This window comes from Amblyomma mixtum, chromosome 1 (assembly GCF_055824585.1).
Source record: "Amblyomma mixtum isolate Tamu chromosome 1, ASM5582458v1, whole genome shotgun sequence".
Taxonomy (NCBI): domain Eukaryota; kingdom Metazoa; phylum Arthropoda; class Arachnida; order Ixodida; family Ixodidae; genus Amblyomma; species Amblyomma mixtum.
Genome location: NC_143012.1, coordinates 150,834,097 through 150,854,481, shown reverse-complemented (window position 1 = coordinate 150,854,481; position 20,385 = coordinate 150,834,097). Strand labels below are relative to the sequence as shown.

Below are 20,385 nucleotides of genomic sequence, written 5' to 3'. Positions count from 1 at the left end.
CTGCGCAAGGCCCGCGCGGATTCACAATCCGCTGGTCATCCGCTGATCGACCCACATCATATAGCGAAAATGCCGACGCACTGCTGTGTCCCCTGGTGTAAACAGCGAGGACCCAAGGATCCAGGCGGTAACAAGGTGCGTGGTATTTGCTTTCAAACACTCGTAATCCGTGCCCGAGAGGTAGGGAAACATCGGACGTACCCTTATTAATAGTCGCCTCATTGAAAAACGATAACCTCGAGTTAACTACAAATGACTTTACCTGTTAGAGAAGTAACGTGTTGTACCTTAACTGATGTTAGTGAAAGTTCTTAAAGGCTTCCTTTCTTTCTCACATCAACCCCGCGGTGTTTGTCTGCCGACATTTTTTGTTTACCCTCAGCCGTGGCAGCAGCCTTGTCGTTGGAGTAAATTCAGATGTTGTGAACGTGCAGAGGCTGTGAATATTAGGGACATGGCGCTCGCTCTTGTAAGCCCGTGGTCACAAGGACTGCATAAATGCTTCGCTCGGCATTAACCGCGCCGCGGTTGAGATGCCGGATAGTGCGGATAAAGCGATGGGCGCACATTCTCGCCCCGGTGGCACACGGGGACTTCCGATTGTGATCACTGTGGTCCAAGTAACCGAACCGCACTGAGTTTGCCGAGCTCTAGCGCACAACACGATCGCCTACGATTGCGGCCGATCGCAATATCCGTATCGCGAAAAATCGCGATCGAAAGTGCCCGCTTGACGGATATGCAGCCTGGTAACAAACACTTGCACCGTTGCAGTAAAACTATGTTGTCCGAAGTATTTTTAAATGTCTCGCGCAGGTCACAGTAGTCATGTATTGCACATATGGGTTACTGATGAATTATTTGTTGATGTAGGTTTTACTTACATGTAAATCTTTTGAAACTTGCAGGTTTCATATCATCGCTTCCCAAGGGATGCCACATTGTACAAAAAGTGGATCATCGCCATCAAGCGCGACGAAGGGAAACACTTCAAAGTTTCAAAATGCACAAGAGTGTGTTCAAGGCATTTCCTGCCATCAGACTTTATTCCCGGTGTATTCAGCGGCAACAACTTACTGCGAGAAACAGCCTGCCCCAGTGTGTTCAGCTTTGGCAGAAAGAAAGAGCTTCGCAAGTCACCCAAGAAGCGGACACTGAGTGCCTCTCCACAGGCACGTGAGATTTCAGATCTATCTGTTGCTGAAGCACCGGCTGTAGAAGGCAGTGAAGCAAGATTTTTTGGTGACAAGTCTACTGATCGATCATTTGCAGCAGCTTTAGAGTTTGAAGCATATGAAAAAGAGGGAGGCACTGCCAGCTGTCCACCTGCTTCTGGTACAACCTGTTTATTAAGTAGTGGTGAGCCTTTCAATGAAGTGGAACGTCTCAAAGGTGTGGTTGCCACACAGGGCAATGAAATAGACAGATATTAGTGTGGGCTTAAAAATAAATAAGAAAAAAGTGCCCTGCCCAATGAAATAGACAGTCTGAAGTATAAATGTGAAGTCCTCCAGGAGCAGCTGCTCCAGACGAAGACGGATATGCACCTATGTCTGCAAGAAAATCGCCGCCTCACTGCACGTCTTGAAGAAAAAGAAATTAGAACAATCTTTTGCATTGACCGTTTTAAACACTCAAATGAAGACTTTCTTGCTTACACAGGAATACCATCATACCAGCACTTCCTGGCATTGATGACTTACATCAACCCCGGAAAGAATGGGACTAATGATTTGAGAAATGCTGGCATCAAAGCCAGCGGAGGCCGACCGCGGAAGCTGACAGCAGAGAATGAGCTGTTCCTCGTACTTGTCAGGCTTCGTCTCGGCCTCTTCGAGAATGACCTGGCACACAGATTTGGGATCACTCAGTCAACAGTGTCAAGCATATGTGTGTCATGGATTAACTTCATGTACATAAGACTCTGCAAACTACCACTCTGGGTGTCAAGAGCTGTTATAGATGCAACAATGCCTGCAGCATTCAGCACGTATCCAACAACAAGAGTTATTTTAGATGCAACAGAGATAAAGTGTGAGGTGCCCTCCTCACTTTCTCTCCAATCAAGCTCCTATTCTACTTACAAGTCTTCAAATACTTTAAGAGGCCTCATTGGTGTTTCACCAAACGGCTTAGTGAGCTTTGTGTCAGAGCTCTACACAGGTTCTATCTCAGACAGGGAGGCCGTACTGAAAAGTGTATTTCTGAACCTCAAGTTTGACAGAAATGATTCCGTCATGGCAGGCAAGGGTTTCTTGATTGAGGACCTTTTGGCAAGCAAAAATGTGAAGCTGAACATTCCACCATTTCTGCACAGGAATGCCCTCTCTGAACAACAAGTCAGGGAAACTAAGGAGATTGCTTCATTGAGGATCCACGTAGAAAGGAGAATAAGCAGGGTCAAATCATTCCATATATTTGACCGGCCGATCCCACTCACACTGGCTCCCATATTCAATCAAATCTGGACTGTGGCTGCTATTCTCACAAACTTTCAAAGCCCTTTGAGCAAACCTTCACAACCAAGCACGCAACAGCTGGCACTTCCACCATAGCTAATGTGTGAATAACTTAGAGGATGACCTCTATAAATGCTGCCTCAAACCATGCAGCAAGATAGCACAGGTGCAGAAACTTCCCTCACCCCAGCAATCAGGAGAGGGCACAAGGACTAGAGTATTACGACAACAGTTTCTGTGGAATCCTGTACGAAAAACAAGTGTAATAAAGAGAAACTACAGTGATGCACTAAATTTACCGTGCTTTACTGATGGGTCACACTCATGAAAGCGATCACTTAGCACCGAGAAGAATGACCAAAATTTTGCTTCTTAAAAAGGGCTGGTGCCATCATGGCGTTAGGAATTTCGGCTCGTTCTGTTTGGGAAGTGGCCACAAAATGTAGGCTTGCAGACTATGCAGGCATGCCTCTGTTAGTTTGATGAAATTTCAAGGAATCAATAAGTGAGCTTCTGTCCAATTTTTTTCTTGCCCCTATTATGCACTACAATATGTTTCACCAACTAGCCCAAAAACCAACCGTTTTATTCTATACCACAAAACCTGCTTTCAACAAGAGTTACTTCTTAAAACTAGATTTCGTGTGACTTTATTTTATTTATTCAGGAAATGCAAAAATATACAATGGGTGATCAAAAGACAAGATAATGAATGGACAGTTATACAAAGGAAGCCATACATACAAAAAATCACTAGTTGCAATATGTGTAGATCACTACATTGAATAAAAACGAATGGTCAAAGCATAGATGAATGCAATTGCAGTACAACACATTCTCAGAATTCTCACACAGCAGTGTCGCAAGCAGCAAGGTAACGCAGAGCAGTACTGAAAAAGAACTCATCCAACTGTGACATAACATTGTCCAACTTCCCTTGATCGAACTAAATGCGCTGCACAGCTATCCTCTTTTCTGAGAACACAACAAAGTCTGCCCATTTGCATTCTGTGACAGCCATCTGTCCTAAAACTTGATAAAAATATTCATCATCTCTCTTGAGCTGAGGTGTACCATTAACAAATTCAAGACAAAAGTTTTTTGGAGAAACAGTGTCAGCTTCACTGTCTTTCAAAGAATAAGGGCATTTAATCTCTATGACACCATAGGTGCCTTCTTCGGGGTCAAAGGCCAACCTATGCGGTCTTGCACCCAGCTATGGAGAGCAAGGGTGCACAGCAAGGCCACAATATTGCAGGGTCACGTTGTGTCCTGCAGCTCTCATTGTAGTGGCATACCGCTCCGCTGCAGCAGACTCGTTTTTTTTCCATACTGTATAGCCCGTACCCGGGACAGATCTTTTGGGTCCAAGAGATTCCTTAAACCTTTTTCTGTCCATTCTTTTCGCTTCATGACCTTGCCAAAGGTAGATGCTGTGAGGCGGTGTCGTCGTCCTGAATGCCACTTGTCGCTCAGGGCCTGCTGCCTGGTATTTGCTTCTAGGTCTTGGGCTTCTTCAAGAGCAAGCCGAAGGTGCTAGGAAAGAAAAACAGTATTATGTATTTCCCGCAAGTCTGCATTTTATTGATTTTCCGCAGTTCTCAATAATCCTGCTTGGTGCACATCCAGCCTATTTCGACTTTTACTCGTAAAAGTGTATCAGATGACGCTAATGTGAGCATGCAAAATGTTGATCGATTCAATGGCCAAACTGAAATTTTCACAATTCGCTGCAAGCCAGACATCTTTCATGCCTTCTGTGAGCCGCCGCACAGCTTTTTGTGTTGTTATGTCATGCTGCAGAGCTATTTTAATTTTTGGCCTATTCTATGAAGTGTTAACAAGACACCACCTTACACTAGACCATCTACAAGGGGTGGGACAGGAGAAATAAAACATCCTGTGTCTCGGGCATCGCAATTATCTCTGTACAGTATTTGGCCACGACCATGGCAACAGAAAGTTCGAACTGTTGGCTGTGTAAACATGCGGCATGCTTCACGGCTTAGTATTCTCAAGCACTTCATTCTGAGAGAAAACACGAGCCATGAACTGATGGTCAATCTTGGCTGTAAAGGGAAAGTATACACCCACAACCAGTCAAAGAGAAGTGCTGCTTCATTACGAAATGTAGGTTCACTTTCACCACCAACTGGTGGTTTTGGTGAATTATGAAGCTGCAGTGCATTTAGCAAAGGGCTGATTGCATGGCTTAACATGGCTACTACTATGGTTGGTAAATAAGCATATTAAAATTCCGGTCCCCATGCTGGTTCTTTACCCTGTACGACTGCCCCTGGCACTCGTCGAAAGTAATATGGCAGCTAGGTGAGCTCTGACCGATGATCATTACTTTCAATGCACATTATGACAAATTGCACCAGTAAAAAACCGGAAACTACAACAGAAAAAAAGAGCAAGAGCATGCAGCTGGCTGTGAATCAGTCAATAAAGTGAGCAGTTTTAGCTGTGCACATAGGAGGCAAGAATATTTTAAACAGTAGTCGTTCCCGTGAGCCAGTTCATGAGATAAAGAGCACTTTATGCCCAGCGATTAAGAGCAGCAGGTCTAAATGCATAGTATGGTCAGACATGCATGCTTTGAACACTACCACAGCAGATGCCCATCGCCAGACTAAATGGCCTTGCAGACTGGATGGTGATATCACAGCCAGTGAACTTTTGGAGGTTACATTTTAAACCTTTTAACAAGATCAGTAGCAACAATTTCCATGACCTGGCATGTAGATGGTGTGTCAGTGCCAGCAAGGCCTCGTCAACGAATGTTAAATATTTACCAGACATGGTGCTCAATATGTGCTCTTAATCACTTAGACCTGAATGCAAATAGACAGTAAGCACTAATGCACAGTTAGGACAGCAGAAGCATTTCAACAAGCATGCTTACTGTCATGTAAAAAGCACTCGCTATATGCTGGACAAACAAATAACACTTTTGCTACCATAAACACATGGCAAACCTGCAAAAGCGCCCGGTAAATGCAGTGAACGAAAGCAACAACTAATGTGCTAACCATCAGGATTTGTTGTTCGTCAGCTGTGAAGACAACAGGAAATGTGTGCGGCACTGCACCAGAGAAAAGCTGCAGTCGTGGGACAGCACTACTGGTGCCTGCACCAGGAGCTATGGTTGATGACAACCAAGTCTTCAAATCATGCGGACTGTCCGACTGCTGGTAGGTCAATGGCGAGTCTACTGGAGCAATACCTGCCTTTGTCTTCACCAGTGGAACCTGTACGTCCCGCAAGACAGCGGCAAAAGGAAGGTCGCCCAGTGCCGCCAGTTCTGTACCAAGTGACTGGATTGCGGCTACTTGGCTAGCTTCGTCTTGGTAGTCCAAGCCTGCATCCAAAAGGCGAGCAGTCACTGGCAACTGCACACCGCCTTCCCGTGGGGCTCGCCAGTTCACGTCAAGAACACTGGCAGGCTTGATGCCTTTCTGTCTTGGGCGTCTCCACTGCTGAGGCAGCTCTGTGCAGGCAAGCTCTGGTGGCGGCTCTGCAAATCCCTGCTGCTTCAACAGGGCTAGCAGGCGCACTGCTGCAAGGACATGACTGCAGGCTCCACTCTTTCCTGCTGGGCATTCGCAGGTAGTGGTACGAGGCACGCCAGTGGCAGTGTGAAAAGACAGCTGCACATTGTAGAGACGGCCACTTTTCTTTTGACTTCGGAAACATGTGCAATGCACGTGGATGATACCAAGTCTGAAAAGAAAATCCAGAACAGTGCTGTGGTACTCATGAAGTTCAAAGCTTATCCTATAACACTGGTATGCGCACTGATGGGAGAGTGCCCAAGAACAAGACATCTCAATGCATGTAAGATACAACTCTTGCATAAAGACCTTACGGCCAGTGTTTGGTTCATGTTTAAAGTTGCAATTAAAACTGGTGCTAGCAATCAATAAACGCTTTTCTGGGTGTTTCTATATAGGTAACGTAACCACACGAAAAATCACGAGATGAAACTAAAAAGAGATGCCCAGGTTTATCTTGGTTAAGCCAAGAATGCGTTGCATATTGCGCGGTCTTTTTGCGCGAGGTATTGCTTGGCGGGCACTCGATTTTCTCAGCAGCTTCTCCTCAGTGACGTATGGATGTATGGATGGATGGATGGATGGATAGGAGCGCCCCCTTTGAAACGGGGCGGTGGCAACCGCCACCATGCTCAGCATTTTTTCTTTTGTTTTTTTTTCTTGTTTACTGCGTTTGAAATTGTTACCAAGAATCGCCATCATCTTTACCTACGGTTTTTCCTCCGGCTGTCGTGACATCACGTCACATGGTTTGGTGGCTGCCCGGCCGCGCCGAAGGGCTGAACTGAGTGATTGCAATATGCTACGCATAAAGAAACAAATCCTGGGGCTTTGGGTACCGCAACTAGAGCACTGCACGGGCCTCAATCTGAGGCCCAAGCCGGCCCGGGCCCGAGACCTGAAGCCCGAGCCCGGCCCAGGCCCGCGGCTTCAAGCCCGGGCCCGGCACAGGCCCGCTAAATTATCATTCTAGCGAGCCCGGCCCGGCCCATGAATCCCGGAGTGAAGCCCAGCCCGGGCCCGGCGCGGCCCGTTTCACAGTAAGGCTTGAGGTATACTGCTCACTCTGAACAAGTAGGCTGCTACTAGACCGATAAGAAACTGGCTGACAAAGATTCTGAAACCACAGTTTGGCTTGTCGAAAGTTTGTTCTTTTTAACCCAGAAGGAAGCGATTAAGAGCAGTGCTCTCCAGGCCCGTCTTTTGGACAGTGATCTCGTGTAAGCGCGCGGATAAAGTAGGAAGTTCCGAGAGCCAAATAAAATGGGCTGCATACGCTCGTAATTGACTCCTTTGCATCCCCCCATGATTTGAATCAGTTATATTTTGCCGCGCGGCTTCAGTTGACGCCTTGTTGAGCTCCTGCTGAATCAACTGGAAACCAACATGAACTGAATGTATGTTGAGCCTACTCAACACCTGCTACACGGAATTTTTGTTGAGCGTAGTCAAGAGATTTACTGTTGAGCAATGTCTGTTGAATTTAAGTTGAATCATCTCAAGGCAGCCGTTTCTAAGCCTAACTAAATGAAATAATTTCGACATGCATCGTGTAAACAGAACCTGATCCCATTACACATATTAAGAACACATGCAGCACCCGTTAAAACTCTCATAAACCGCTCAAAGTCATTGTCTTGCATAGAAAAAAGTGCTAGTAGTGCAATATGCTCATTCAGGCATACCTACTTTGGAGGATTCGTATGTGCTCTCATAAAAAATGGCGCTTAATTAACGCTTTATTTATGTTGTTTATGAATGAATCAAGGTCGTCAAATAATAGACCGTTACATATGAACTTGATTACTTCTACTACACATAAAATAAATATATATTAATAGTAATAACTGACATAACTTTGCTGATCAGCAGGCCACAACTTGCGCAGGTCCGGACACCCCTGAGTAGGACTACATAAGGGCGAAGCCGAGGTGGCACTTACGATCGTAAGATGAACACTTAGTCAGTTCATTCTATAGCCTCGTGTGCAGTACTGTCCCATGCTCTTTATCTGATGGATGTGTAGAGCTAGAGTGTATGTATGTATGTACGCGGATATCGTACTCCTGGAGGCGAAGGGCCCACCTCGCGAGGCGACCGGATGGATCTTTCAGAGAGGAAAGCCAGCATAGCGCATGGTGGTCGGTCACGACTTCAAACGGGCGGCCGTAGAGGTAAGGGCGGAACTTGGTAAGGGCCCAAACTATCGCCAGACACTCTTTTTCAGTGACCGAGTAGTTAGATTCAGCCTTTGTTATTGTGCGGCTGGCATAGGCAACGACGTATTCGATGTAGCCAGATTTGCGTTGTGCGAGTACGGCGCCGATGCCTACCCCACTGGCGTCAGTATGTACCTCGGTAGGTGCGTTTGGGTCGAAATGGCGCAGTATCGGCGGTGCGGTGAGGATGCGGCGCAAAGAATCGAAGGCGTCGTCACAAACTTGGGACCACTGAGAAAGATCGGAACTGCCGGACAGAAGTTGTGTCAAAGGTGCAGCAATTGAGGCAAAGTTGCGTATAAACCTACGGAAGTAGGAGCACAGACCCAGGAAGCTGCGCAGATCTTTGATAGAAGTAGGTCGAGGAAACGCAGCCACAGCATGAAGTTTAGCCGGGTCCGGACGGACACCGTCCCTAGAGACAACATGGCCTAAAATGGTAAGTTGGCGGGCGGCAAAATGGCACTTCTTTAAGTTGAGCTGAAGGCCGGCGTCAGAGAGGCAGGTCAAAACGTGCTTCAGTCGGGAGAGGTGAGTGTCAAAGTCAGGCGAAAACACGACGATGTCGTCGAGGTAACAGAGGCAGGTCTTCCACTTCAGCCCGCGCAGAATGGTATCCATCATCCGCTCAAAGGTGGCAGGAGCGTTACAAAGGCCGAAAGGCATCACAGTAAATTCATATAGGCCGTCAGGGGTTACAAAGGCTGTTTTGGGGCGATCGGCCTCTTCCATGGGTACCTGCCAGTACCCGGAGCCTAAATCTAAAGAAGAAAATATTTCGGCACCTTGCAAGCAGTCTAGCGCATCATCGATGCGTGGCAGGGGATATACGTCCTTGCGCGTGATCTTGTTAAGGCGGCGGTAGTCTACACAGAAACGGATGGAGCCGTCTTTCTTTTTGACAAGCACAACTGGCGAAGCCCAAAGACTGCTTGAGGGCTGAATGACGCCGCTCTTGAGCATTTGGTCGACTTGATCTTCAATGACTTGGCGCTCGGTTGTCGACACACGATAGGGGCGCTGCCGTAGAGGAGCGTGGGCACCTGTGTCGATGCGATGTGTGACAGTCGAGGTTTGGCCAAGGGAGCTGTGATGGCAGTCGAAGGAGGCGCTGAACTGGTGAAGCAAGTGGAGAAGCTGCTTGCGCTGCGGCGGAGGAAGATCTGCGTCGATGGAGCGAAGAAACAGTTTTGTAGAGGATGGAGTGGGCGTAGAAGATGGTGGGCTGAGCGCTGTGAGATTGAGGTGCGATGTTTCGTCAGTCTCTTCACGGGTTATAATAGACGCGATGGGTTGGACACTGCCGACACATTCGCCACGGCGCAAAGCACTAGGGCAGGAGAACGGGTTACAGACCCACAGTACGGATAGGCCAGCAGAAATAGTCAGAACGGCGTAAGGCAGGGGAAGACACTTCCGGCGGAGAAAAGTATGAGCGGGCGTGAAAAGTACAGTGTCATCACGGAGAGGGTCACAACAGAGGCGCACAAGGACGGAAGAGCACAGAGGCAGGTCGATGTCGTCGGCGACGAGGGCTTTAATACATGGCGACGAGAGAGCAGCGTCCGGCAGCGATTGGGGCAAGGCAGAGAATCCGACTTCAGCGCGAGCGCAATCTATGACCGCAGCATGACGAGACAGGAAATCCCAGCCCAAAATTACATCGTGGGAACAAAACGGCAGGACGACGAACTCGATTGTGTATAGGACGTCCTGAATCAAAACTCGTGCTGTGCAAGCTGCTGACGGCTTGATGTACTGAGCGCTGGCCGTGCGCAGCGAGAGACCGGCAATTGGCGTCTTAACTTTATTCAAGCGGCGACAAAGTTGTGCGTCTATTACTGAAATTGCGGCGCCAGTGTCGACAAGGGCCATGACAGAAATTCCCTCGACCGAAACGTCAATAAGATTCACAGGTGACAGCTGAGGTCTTTGGTAGTTCGACGGGGACGCAGTTCTTGCCTCAGGAACTGCGGCATCTAGTTTTCCTCTTGAGAATTATTAGGTCGACGACGCATCGGAGAGATGGAGCGGCGTCGCGGCGAAGAGGAACGGCGATCGGCAAGTGGTGAGCGGTCGGGGGAGAACGCACGAGTCGACGGACGGAGCTCAGCAGACGCAGAGTACTGACGCGCTGGAGGCCAGTACCCGGCCGGCGGCGTCGAGACTGGGAGACGGCGACGACAATAGCGGGCTACGTGCCCAGGCAATCCGCAGGTGTAGCAAATAGGCCGGTTATCCGTCGTGCGCCAGGGATCTCGGCCTCGTGGAGAGGGTCGCATATAAGGCGCCGGCGCTGGTACGGGAACTGACACTGTAGGGTACGTAGGCGGCTGAGTTTGAGCAACGACCTCAGCGTAAGTCAGTGGACGGGCGGCAGGTCTTGGGACGACGTTGGCATAACTCAGAGGCGTGGCGACAGGTCTGGGAGCGGCGTCAGCGTACGTCAGTGGAGCAGCGACATGTGATGGTGAATGGGCGGACGGAAGCGCCTCAGCAACCTGCTCGCGAATAGCATGTTGGAGAGCTGGGGCCAAATATGGTGGCGACCCCTGAGGGCTAGGCAAAAGAGAAAGCTGACGGGCCACCTCCTCACGCACAAAGTCTTTGACTTGCTGAAGTATAGAGGAATTATCAGCTGCGGGTGTCAGTCCAGCAAGTGACTCTACATGAGCTGAATGCTGACGAGTCAGGACCCGCTGCTTCCGCAGCTCCTCGAAGCTCTGGCACAGCGTGATGACTTCTGAAACGGTGCGCAAGTCCCGCGCTAGCAGCATTTGAAAGGCGTCATCATCAATACCTTTCAGGATCTGCTTTATCTTCTCAGCTTCCGGCATGCTGACGTTCACCCGGTTGCAGAGGGCGATTACATCTTCTATGTAGCTAGTGAAGCTTTCGCCGACCTGCTGCGACCGTTCACGCAAGCGCTGTTCGGCGCGGAGCTGTCTGACGGCTGGGCGACCAAACGCTTCGGGGAACTTTGTCTTGAAGGCCGACCAAGTTCCAACGTCCCCTTCATGGTTGCGGTACCATAAATTGGCGACACCGGTAAGATAAAAAATGACATTGTTTAGCTTAGTCTCGTCGTCCCATTTGTTGATGACAGTCGGTGGGCCTGCTTGCACGGCTTGATTTAGAGTGTCCACAGGCATAGCAGGTGTTGGAAAAGTGCGATTGCGGAGCTCCAGGTACGGGGATCGATACCCAGCACCTCCACCAAATGTAAGACGGGGGTTTATTAAAGGCACTGGGACCTTATTAAAGGAGCAGGGCGGCAACAGTCTGTGGTCAGCCAAAGCGAGCCCAAAGCACGCGCTGCGATGGCACTGCCGCCGCTGCACAGAATGTTCGTCTTCGTCTTTACAGTATATATATATTTATAACATACGTGTTTGTGCGTATATGTGGAGCACTACTCACAGGGGATGGCGGCTTCACGTTAACGAGAAATTGCAGCAATAAATACCAATATACCACCGAAAAGTGCATTGGTAGTCGGTCCATCTGGCGCAATGCGAATGTACTCAGGATTTTTTTGCTTTTTTACCCCAGTCAAGATTCAGATTTGCGTTCATGAATTCAACATGAACGCAAAGCAGAAATTTCATTGAGAATGCTCAACTCTAGCACAGTGGCCACTTTTCCAATCAGTTTCAACTCGGCCTCAATAATTCAACACGAGCCCATCCTGGTCACAACAAAAATTCAACATGGCGTGTTGAGTCTGCTCATGAGAACTTCAACACAGTCTCAAGAAGCATTTTTGTAAGGGGCCCGCGAATTACAAATATTAAAGGTGCCTAGCGAGCAGTGGGATGACATTTTTTTTAGTGAACGCGATCTCAAAGGTTGAACTCATAGCCGAAGTGGTAGCCTTTCAGCAGAAACAAAAAGCTAAAAGGCTTGAGTATTTCATGGTGTGTATTTGAAAACTATAACCGTCCTAAAGTAATATGTTATTCCCGATTGCATTCTAATAGTGTATAGGTATGTTTTGAGATGACGAATGATCAATGGCCAATTAAGACCAGCTGAATTTTACTCTTACTGATGAAACAGAAGATAAAACGCGAACCACGTGATAACTTACAGGGAAAAACATTTGTCATGACAACCAGGCTGAAGAAGCGAGGAAGGATAGAATAGATGTGGTTATGACATGAAATTTACAAACTCTCGGGAGCTTTATGGGGGAAAAACGCTTGTCATAACTTACAGGGAAAAACACTTGTCATGACAACCAGGCTGAAGAAGCGAGGAAGGATAGAATAGATGTGGTTATGACATGAAATTTACAAACTCTCGGGAGCTTTATGCGGCTATTTCATTTACGAGACGTTCCGGTCAGCTGATCGAAAAGAAAACCAAACGCGCTTTAGTTTGTGAATTTTCTCACATGGGAAAAATATAGCTATAAAATAAAAGCTATGTTTTTGGGGCTTAAGGGCCCAAGGGGAGTCGGGCTGAGAGAGACACCGAAGCAGTGGGCGCCGGATCATTTCGACCACCTGGGTTTCTTCAACAAGCAATGATACTACAAAGTACATGCGTGTCATGCTTGCCGCCTAATTAGAAGTGCGGCCGCCGAGGCTAGGAGCAAACCCTGGTTCCCCGGCTCAATAATCAAGCGCCTTGACCACTAAGCCACCGCTGCGTGGAAATAACGAAATAAATAAGTCAATGACTAAAGGTTACATTTTTCTCTGCGCGTACTATAACCCATATCTCATCCGTGTCGCAGCTCCAGTACCGCAGTTGTGTACTTCACTATGCAATAGTGAATGAATAGTCGGACACCAGCCATTTCTGTACGGACCCCAGCCCGGCTCGGGTCCGCAGCTTTAAGCCCGAGCCCGGCCCGGGCCCGCAACTTCAGGCCCGGGCCCGGCCCAGGCCCGGCAAAACAGATCATGTCCCGGCCCGGCCCGGCCCCGGGCTTTCGGGCCGGCCCGAGCCCGTGCAGTGCACTAACCGCAAACACCAAGGCACGCCGCAGTGGAGTGCTCCGGATTAATTTAGACTACCTGGGGTTGTTTAACGTGCCCTAGAACGCAACCCTTACAAAAATGCTTCATGAGACAGTGTTGAAGTTCTCATGAGCAGGCTCAACACGCCATGTTGAATTTTTGTTGTGACCAGGATTGGCTAGTGTTGGTGAATTATTGAGGCCGAGATGAAACTCATTGGAAAAGTGGCCACTGTGCTAGAGTTGAGCATTCTCAATGAAATTTCTGCTTTGCGTTCATGTTGAATTCATGTTGAAACTACGGGAGGGAATCAATACGCCATTCTGAATCTTGGCTGGAGTAAAAAAGCAAAAACATTTTGGGAATACATTCGTATAGCGCCAGATGGACCGACTACCAATGCAATTTTCGGCGGTATATTCATATTTATTGCTGCAATTTCTCGTTAACGTGAAGCCGTCATCCCCTGTGACGTAGTGCTCCACACATACGCACAAACACGTATGTATATAAATATATATACAGCCACACCCTAGCCATACACATCCATCAGATAAAGAGCACGGGACAGTACTGCACACGAGGCTATAGAAAGAACTGACAGTTCATCTTACGATCTTAAGTGCAACCTCGGCTTCGCCCTTATATAATCCGACTCAGGGGTGTCCGGACCTGCGCAGGTTGTGGCCTGCCGATCAGCAAAGTTATGTCAGTTATTACTATTAATATTGATTTATTTTATGTGTAGTAGAAGTAATCAAGTTCATATGCAACGGTCTATTATTTGACGACCTTGATTCATTCATAAACAACTTAAATAAAGCATTAATTATGCCCCCTTTTTTATGAGAGCACATACGAATCCTCCAAAGTAGGTATGCCTGAATGAGCATATTGCACTTTTTTCTACGCAAGAAAATGACTGAGCGGTTTATGAGAGTTTTAACGGGTGCTGCATGCGTTCTAAATATGTGTAATGTGATCACGTTTTGTTTACACAATGTATGTCGATATGACTTCATTTAGTTAGGCTTAGAAGTGGCTGCCTTGAGATGATTCAACTTAAATTCAACAGACATTGCTCAACAGTAAATCTCTTGACTACGCTCAACAAAAACTCCGTGCAGCAGGTGTTGAGTAGGCTGAACATACATTGAATTCATGTTGGTTTCCAGTTGATTCAACAGGAGCTCAACAAGGCGTCAACTGAAGCTCAAAAGTCATTTTTGTAAGGGAAGTAAATGTACAAGGGCGTTTTTGCATTTCGCCTCTATCGAAACGAAGCCGCCGCGAGCGAGACTCAATCCCTCAATCTCGCACATAGCAACAGAGAGCCTTAGCTGACTAACCCACCGCGGCGGGTGAGAGAAAACTGCGAGAACCCATTTGCTAGGCTATATTCACCGCTCTGGGCACGCGGCCGTTCGATTGTGTATCGGTGCGTCTGTTTCGCAAAATGTTTCTGCGGCGATTCGGCGTCCGCCCCTTCAACATATAGAAACCGCTCTCATCTTATCAAGACAACGTTACTCGAGCTTGTTGCTTTCGCCCACAAATCAAATCAAATCAAATCAAATTTATTTTCAACATTGATACAATGTTGATGGCTTCCGTGACAAAAAGCTTTGAGGACAGCTTGACTAGGTCAGGGAACCATTTTGGCAGCAGCAACTTCATATACACTTCAATAATTCAAATACAAATGAAATGTGCAACAGAATATATACAGTGTCCTACTTACTGAGTACAATAGTTAAAATGCAAGTGAATATTGTAATGGAATACACGGACATCATTCATCAACTTAACTACGCCATAAAAGAACAATGTGCACTACAATAAAACTACGCAACAAACGAATAAAATTAGTACCATAAAGCGTTTTACACAGTGAGATCCCGAAGAGAAGGCAAACACACGCACTCACTCTGTATGCCCAATTTCACAATTACCACTCAAAATCATAACGCAGTCTTACAAAATTGCCGAGAAACAAACATGCTGCGCAATGCGGTGCGCGTTAGGGCAATGGAACCAGAAAATTGTGTTTTAATCTTGTTTAATAGAAATGGTACGTTGTACGTTAATGCTTGCAGAAGATAATTAGTGCGTGGCCGCGGTACAAACCATTCCTCAGACGACCTGGTTCGGTATGTGCGAGTTTGCATAGTAAGAGTACACAGCTCCTTCAGGAACTGCTGGTAAGATACACTTCAGAAGTACAGCAGGTATATTAAACGGTAATCGTAAATCTGTTGTATACTGACCAACTTGAACTGAGTAAAGAGGTCATGAGTGTGGTGAAAGTATGAACCATTATCAATGCAACGAACAGCTTTCTTCTCGAGCCTATGCAGTATAGTTATGTTTTTTTAGTAGTCGTGGCCCAAATTAACGTGCAGTAGTTAATGTGGGACCGAAAGACGGAGTGAAAAACTTGAAGTTTAATGTTAGTTGGAAAAATATCTCGAGATCGACGTATTAAGCCAACAGCGGAAGAAAGTTTTTTCACCAGTTGCTGTATATGCGCATCCCAAGTCATACGGTGCGATAGTACCACTCCTAAAACCTTGTGATCTTTTACAATATCGATTTTAGAGCTGCCCAAGCGGAGCCCGCCAATCAAACTTACTGGTTTGTTTTTGAAGCAAACAGAATGGCTTTTGATTTTTTAGGATTTATTCTTAAACAGTTTTTGCTCGACCAATCAAGCAATTTGCAGAGAGTTTCATTAGTGGTATGCAGTAGGCGAGAACTATTATCTGATGTGAAAAACAAGCTGGTATCAGCGTACAAAACAAACTTGACAGGCTATCAATACGAACCACATCGTTCACACAGATATTAAACAAAAACGGTCCCAAAACGCTGCCTTGAGGGACGCCGCATGGTATTTCTTTAAAGGACGACAGACTGCCATCGATAACTAGAGACTGCAACGCTCCTTGAAGCTAAGAAAGAGAAGCACCCACTATTCGGTTGCGACGAAACTTCCATATCAAATGAGCGCCCGATCAAAACGCACGACAGAAATTTCTGTCGCGTATCTGTCGCGCGACAAAATTTTGTGTCGCGCGACAAGCTCTCTTTTAGTGCATTGTGTCGTGCGACAGGGACTCGTGTCGTGGGCTCTTTCGCGCGACAAAGGTGTTTGTAGTGGATTCTGTCGCACGACAGTAATCATTTCTGTATTTTGTAGTGCGCAGAAGGTGCCTGTCACAGGATTTGTCGCGCGACAGGTTTCTGTCGCAGGTGCTGTCGTGCGACAGAGAGAGGCGTGCCGCGCGACAGGGCCTGCGTGCCTCGACAGAGTTGCCTGTCGCGGGTTCAGTCGCGCGACACTACAGCCTGTCCAGGTATCTGTCTTGCGACAGATACCTGTCGTGGGTCTGTCTTGCGACAGATACCTGTCGTGGGTTCTGTCTTGGGACAAATATCTGTGGAGGCAAGTGTCGTGTTACAGATTGCAGTTGATGGTAATCGTGGTTTTCTACAGAAATCTCGAAATTCTGTAGCGCCATCGTGTGATAGTGATAGACGGACATTCACCAATTTCGTTTTAAATCGCTTCCACTTTGGCGAGCCACGAAGATGATGCGAGTTGCTTTGTTCGATTGGCGACGATCTTCGAGGGAATTAAATGAAGTGTTAATTCACAAACGCGACTCGAGTTTGCAACTCGCTTCCCTAGACCTAGCTACCGGCCGCACGAAAATTGGCGGGGAGGAGAGGCGCCGCTCGCAGTCTATCTTCCCTTCAGTTCGCACATGACAGTGTGAGCGAAAGAAGACCATGCTCAAGAGAAAGCATATGCACCAGCGAGAATGGTTTTGGTTTGGTTTATGGGGTTTAACGTCCCAAAGCGACTCAGGCTATGAGAGACGCCGTAGTGGAGGGCTCCGCAAATTTCGACCGCCTGGGGTTCTTTAACGTGCACTGACATCGCACAGTACACGGGCCTCGAATTTCTTCTCCAAAGAAATTCAACCGCCGCGGCCGGTATCGAACCCGCGTCTTTCGGGACAGCAGCCGAGCACCATAGCCACTGAGCCACCGCGGCGGCCCAGCGAGAATGCTAGCGGTGCCTTTGAATAAGGCAGTGCTTGCAGTAGTGGCATGCTGCGAGCGACGCGAGCGTCTTCATTCCAGTCGGCGCGAGCATGACGAATGGCGCTACCGAAGGTCAGTGTCCTCGTGGCTGCTGTGACCTGTGCGTCTAGCAGTGTAACATACTGTACCCACTACCACATGCGTAGAAAAGGCTAAGGTCACATATACGCGTCGCTTAACGACACGTAATGAGAGTAACCTGATGGCGAAGAAGCTGGAAGATTACTCGCAGTAATCGTCCTGCTATCACAAAGGCAGCATGTATGTTACGCATGCATGACCTGTTGCCTGTATAAATGATCAAGGCGACTCCCATTTCAAGTTTCCACGTTTCAGTTTTTAGCCGCGCATGCTGCTAGATCATCATAAAATATGAAAGAAAATATATATTTTTTTACGACTTCGTTCATTGCTTCCACTGAAAATTTCATGACAGTGACACAACCATCTCGCTAAATATAGAGAACAGCATACGCAGCCAGTACAGCCTTGAGCGTGTTTGAACACGGACGCCTAGAAAGGGCGATGCCCGCCCTATGCCCGCCATGCGGTCTTTTAGAAACGTGGCACGCAATGTTCGACTGTGTAGTGGCGCGCACCTTTTGGGTACTAGTGTCACGGATGTTTTTAACCCGCCTCGAAGCGCGCACTAGTTCACGCGAACTGTTCACAAATATGCTCTTGTGTGTCGGCATGTTCGTTTTTTGGCGGCAGCGTGGAGCGGCTTCCTTAAATGGGCGTCCGCAAAGAGCAATGTTTCCAATGTTGCAGCGCCTCCGCACGCGCCTCTTTGAGCAAGCATGCGTGAACGCACTGTCAATGAGTGAGGCTGAGTTCTTGCGCAAATGGTCGACATATTTCATCGTCCTGCGCGGCGGTCGAGTGTCGGCTTTCTTACTGCCTTATTGACGTGCTCAGTGCTGCGTCACTGCGCATGTGCTTGACTGATCAGAGCATTGAGTTCAGCAGTTTTGCTTTGTATTTTTGTTGGCATTAGAAAAAAAAAAACCTCTTTCTACGCCTAGAAAGGGCGCGCGCGTGGACCGTTGCGTCGCGCCTTCACTGTAATTTCCCGGAGGAGCAAGAACCCGAATATTTGTCAGTCGACGTGGCGCTACCCCGCGGCGCCAAGGATTGGGTGGCGAGTTCTGCGACATGAAGTCGCGCCGCAAGAATTCGGTCAGTGAGTGACTTCCCCATGAGGATGTATTTGTTCCGGGCTCCCCCTCCGTGACCAAGGGGCTTAATTAACTCGCGCGAACTCTGTGACTCCCTACTGAAAACGTGCGTTTAATGCCCCTTCAGACTTGCAATAGCAAAGGGCATGCGACCAGCAGCCGCTTGCGATCGGACAGCAGCTCCACGACACTTCCTCACTCCTACAAGAGTGACCTGCAGCTCGCCTGCTCGTTTGATTCTCACGTGAAATGAGAAGTCTTGGGACAGACGTCAGTCGATCGCGCGCTTTGGTTCAGTCTCCTGCGCCCTCGCGCTTCGTCCTCTAGAGTGTTCTGGTCCCTCACGCTCGGTACACTAAAGTGTTCTTGTCCCTCGCTATTAACAGTGTGCTACAACAACCTGAGCGAAGAGTAGAATGTCGGGGTGGTTTTGACGTGCGCCACTGCCATGCAAGCGTAAGGGCGCTCTTCTCCGGACCGCGGCCTGCCCTCCTGGATGCCGGCGTCAGAAAAATTCACTGGTATTGTTTGTTCACGTCCATATACTAAGCTCTGGGATAGAGTATCGTTAGCCAATATCGAGATGTTGGTAGAAGCGATAACAGCAAAACAAATTTTCTCCCACAGCCGCTTCTGCTGCCCATTGCAGCTCGCCTGGCCTCTGCTAGCTCCGCTCCTGAAGGGGTCGCGGAAACCGAGCTTATTTCACTATGACGCGGGGCTCACAGTAAAACGGTGTCGAGGGTAGCACCTCAGTGCTAGCCAGTTCCGAATCGCACTCAGCTTAGGCGTCGATGTGCAATCGGCTAAGGTTAGCGACGACAAGGGTAGCTAGAGAGCAGCGCGCAGTTCGTCGGCCGGCGCGCGCGCGGGCGGCGTCGTTGCCGAAAGCTCGGCTCGCTCAATGATTGGCTCAGGAGCTCGCGAACTGAGCAGGCAAGGCTGGAAAATCGAGCAGCGAGCTTCTGTCCTGCGACTGAGCGAGACTTTATTCTCACGTTTGCAGCATAGGTGAACAAATTTAGCACACATATATGCATCGAATATCTGCTGCCTTACGGCGTTTATTAAACTCGTCCTCGACGTCACCGTTAGCGCGGAAACCGCGCATATCTTTATTTCACTACGAGACGTGGTTCACAGTACAACGTACAGTGAAGAGAGTAGCACCTCAGCGCTAGCCAGTTCGAAAGCACTCTCAGCTCTGGCATCGATATTGTGGTGTTGCATGAACACCCCGGCAAGGCCCGCAACGGGCCGCTGAAGGACACGACTCGGTTCCGAGCGGAACAAAAGCGGGCTTGCGCCCGTTCCCCACGGTTTTATTCACACAGCAAACAAAGTCATTGTTGTTAGACCAGATTTACAAATCAGCTAAGTGAATTGTGTGTCGACCCAAGAGGGCGCCACACAACATCGTCTCCCCCTAGGAAATAATGTTAAGCTATTGCGAAAAATACTGCTCTCTTAACATGTGCCACGAGACAGCAAACATTATACAATGGTCATCAAACAGAAACTATCCGATTTTATGGCTGTGCTATTTCTGTTATGACGTGTTCAAGGCACAAAAATGTCTCATTTCAGCAGTCATTACACATGGCAAAAGAAAGCACACACATTATACAGTGACTATGGGCACGACATACGATCAATCTCACCCAGAAACAACACTAGATTTGTACATCCACCGTAACAGAGAACACACAAGTAGATTCATCATTATACACAACCTATCACAACATCATTGTGCGCTGAATGCGAAAACATGAGGAACTTGCAAAGAAAGCAAAGTTAGTAAAGATCACAGCGATACAGGAGTATTCATTCATTACCCGCTTTATAAAGTCTCCATGACTGGCCCACTGGCCACGGACAGCTCAGTCGCGACTACA

The 20,385-nt window shown here is 48.0% G+C and overlaps 2 pseudogenes; one reads left to right on the top strand and one right to left on the bottom strand.

The window, feature by feature from the left end:
* The first annotated feature begins 1,910 nt into the window (after positions 1-1,910).
* Positions 1,911-2,508, top strand: LOC149367974 (uncharacterized; annotated as a pseudogene).
* A 1,949-nt stretch (positions 2,509-4,457) lies between these two features.
* Positions 4,458-20,385, bottom strand: part of LOC149367971 (uncharacterized) — a 38,640-nt pseudogene continuing 22,712 nt past the window's right edge.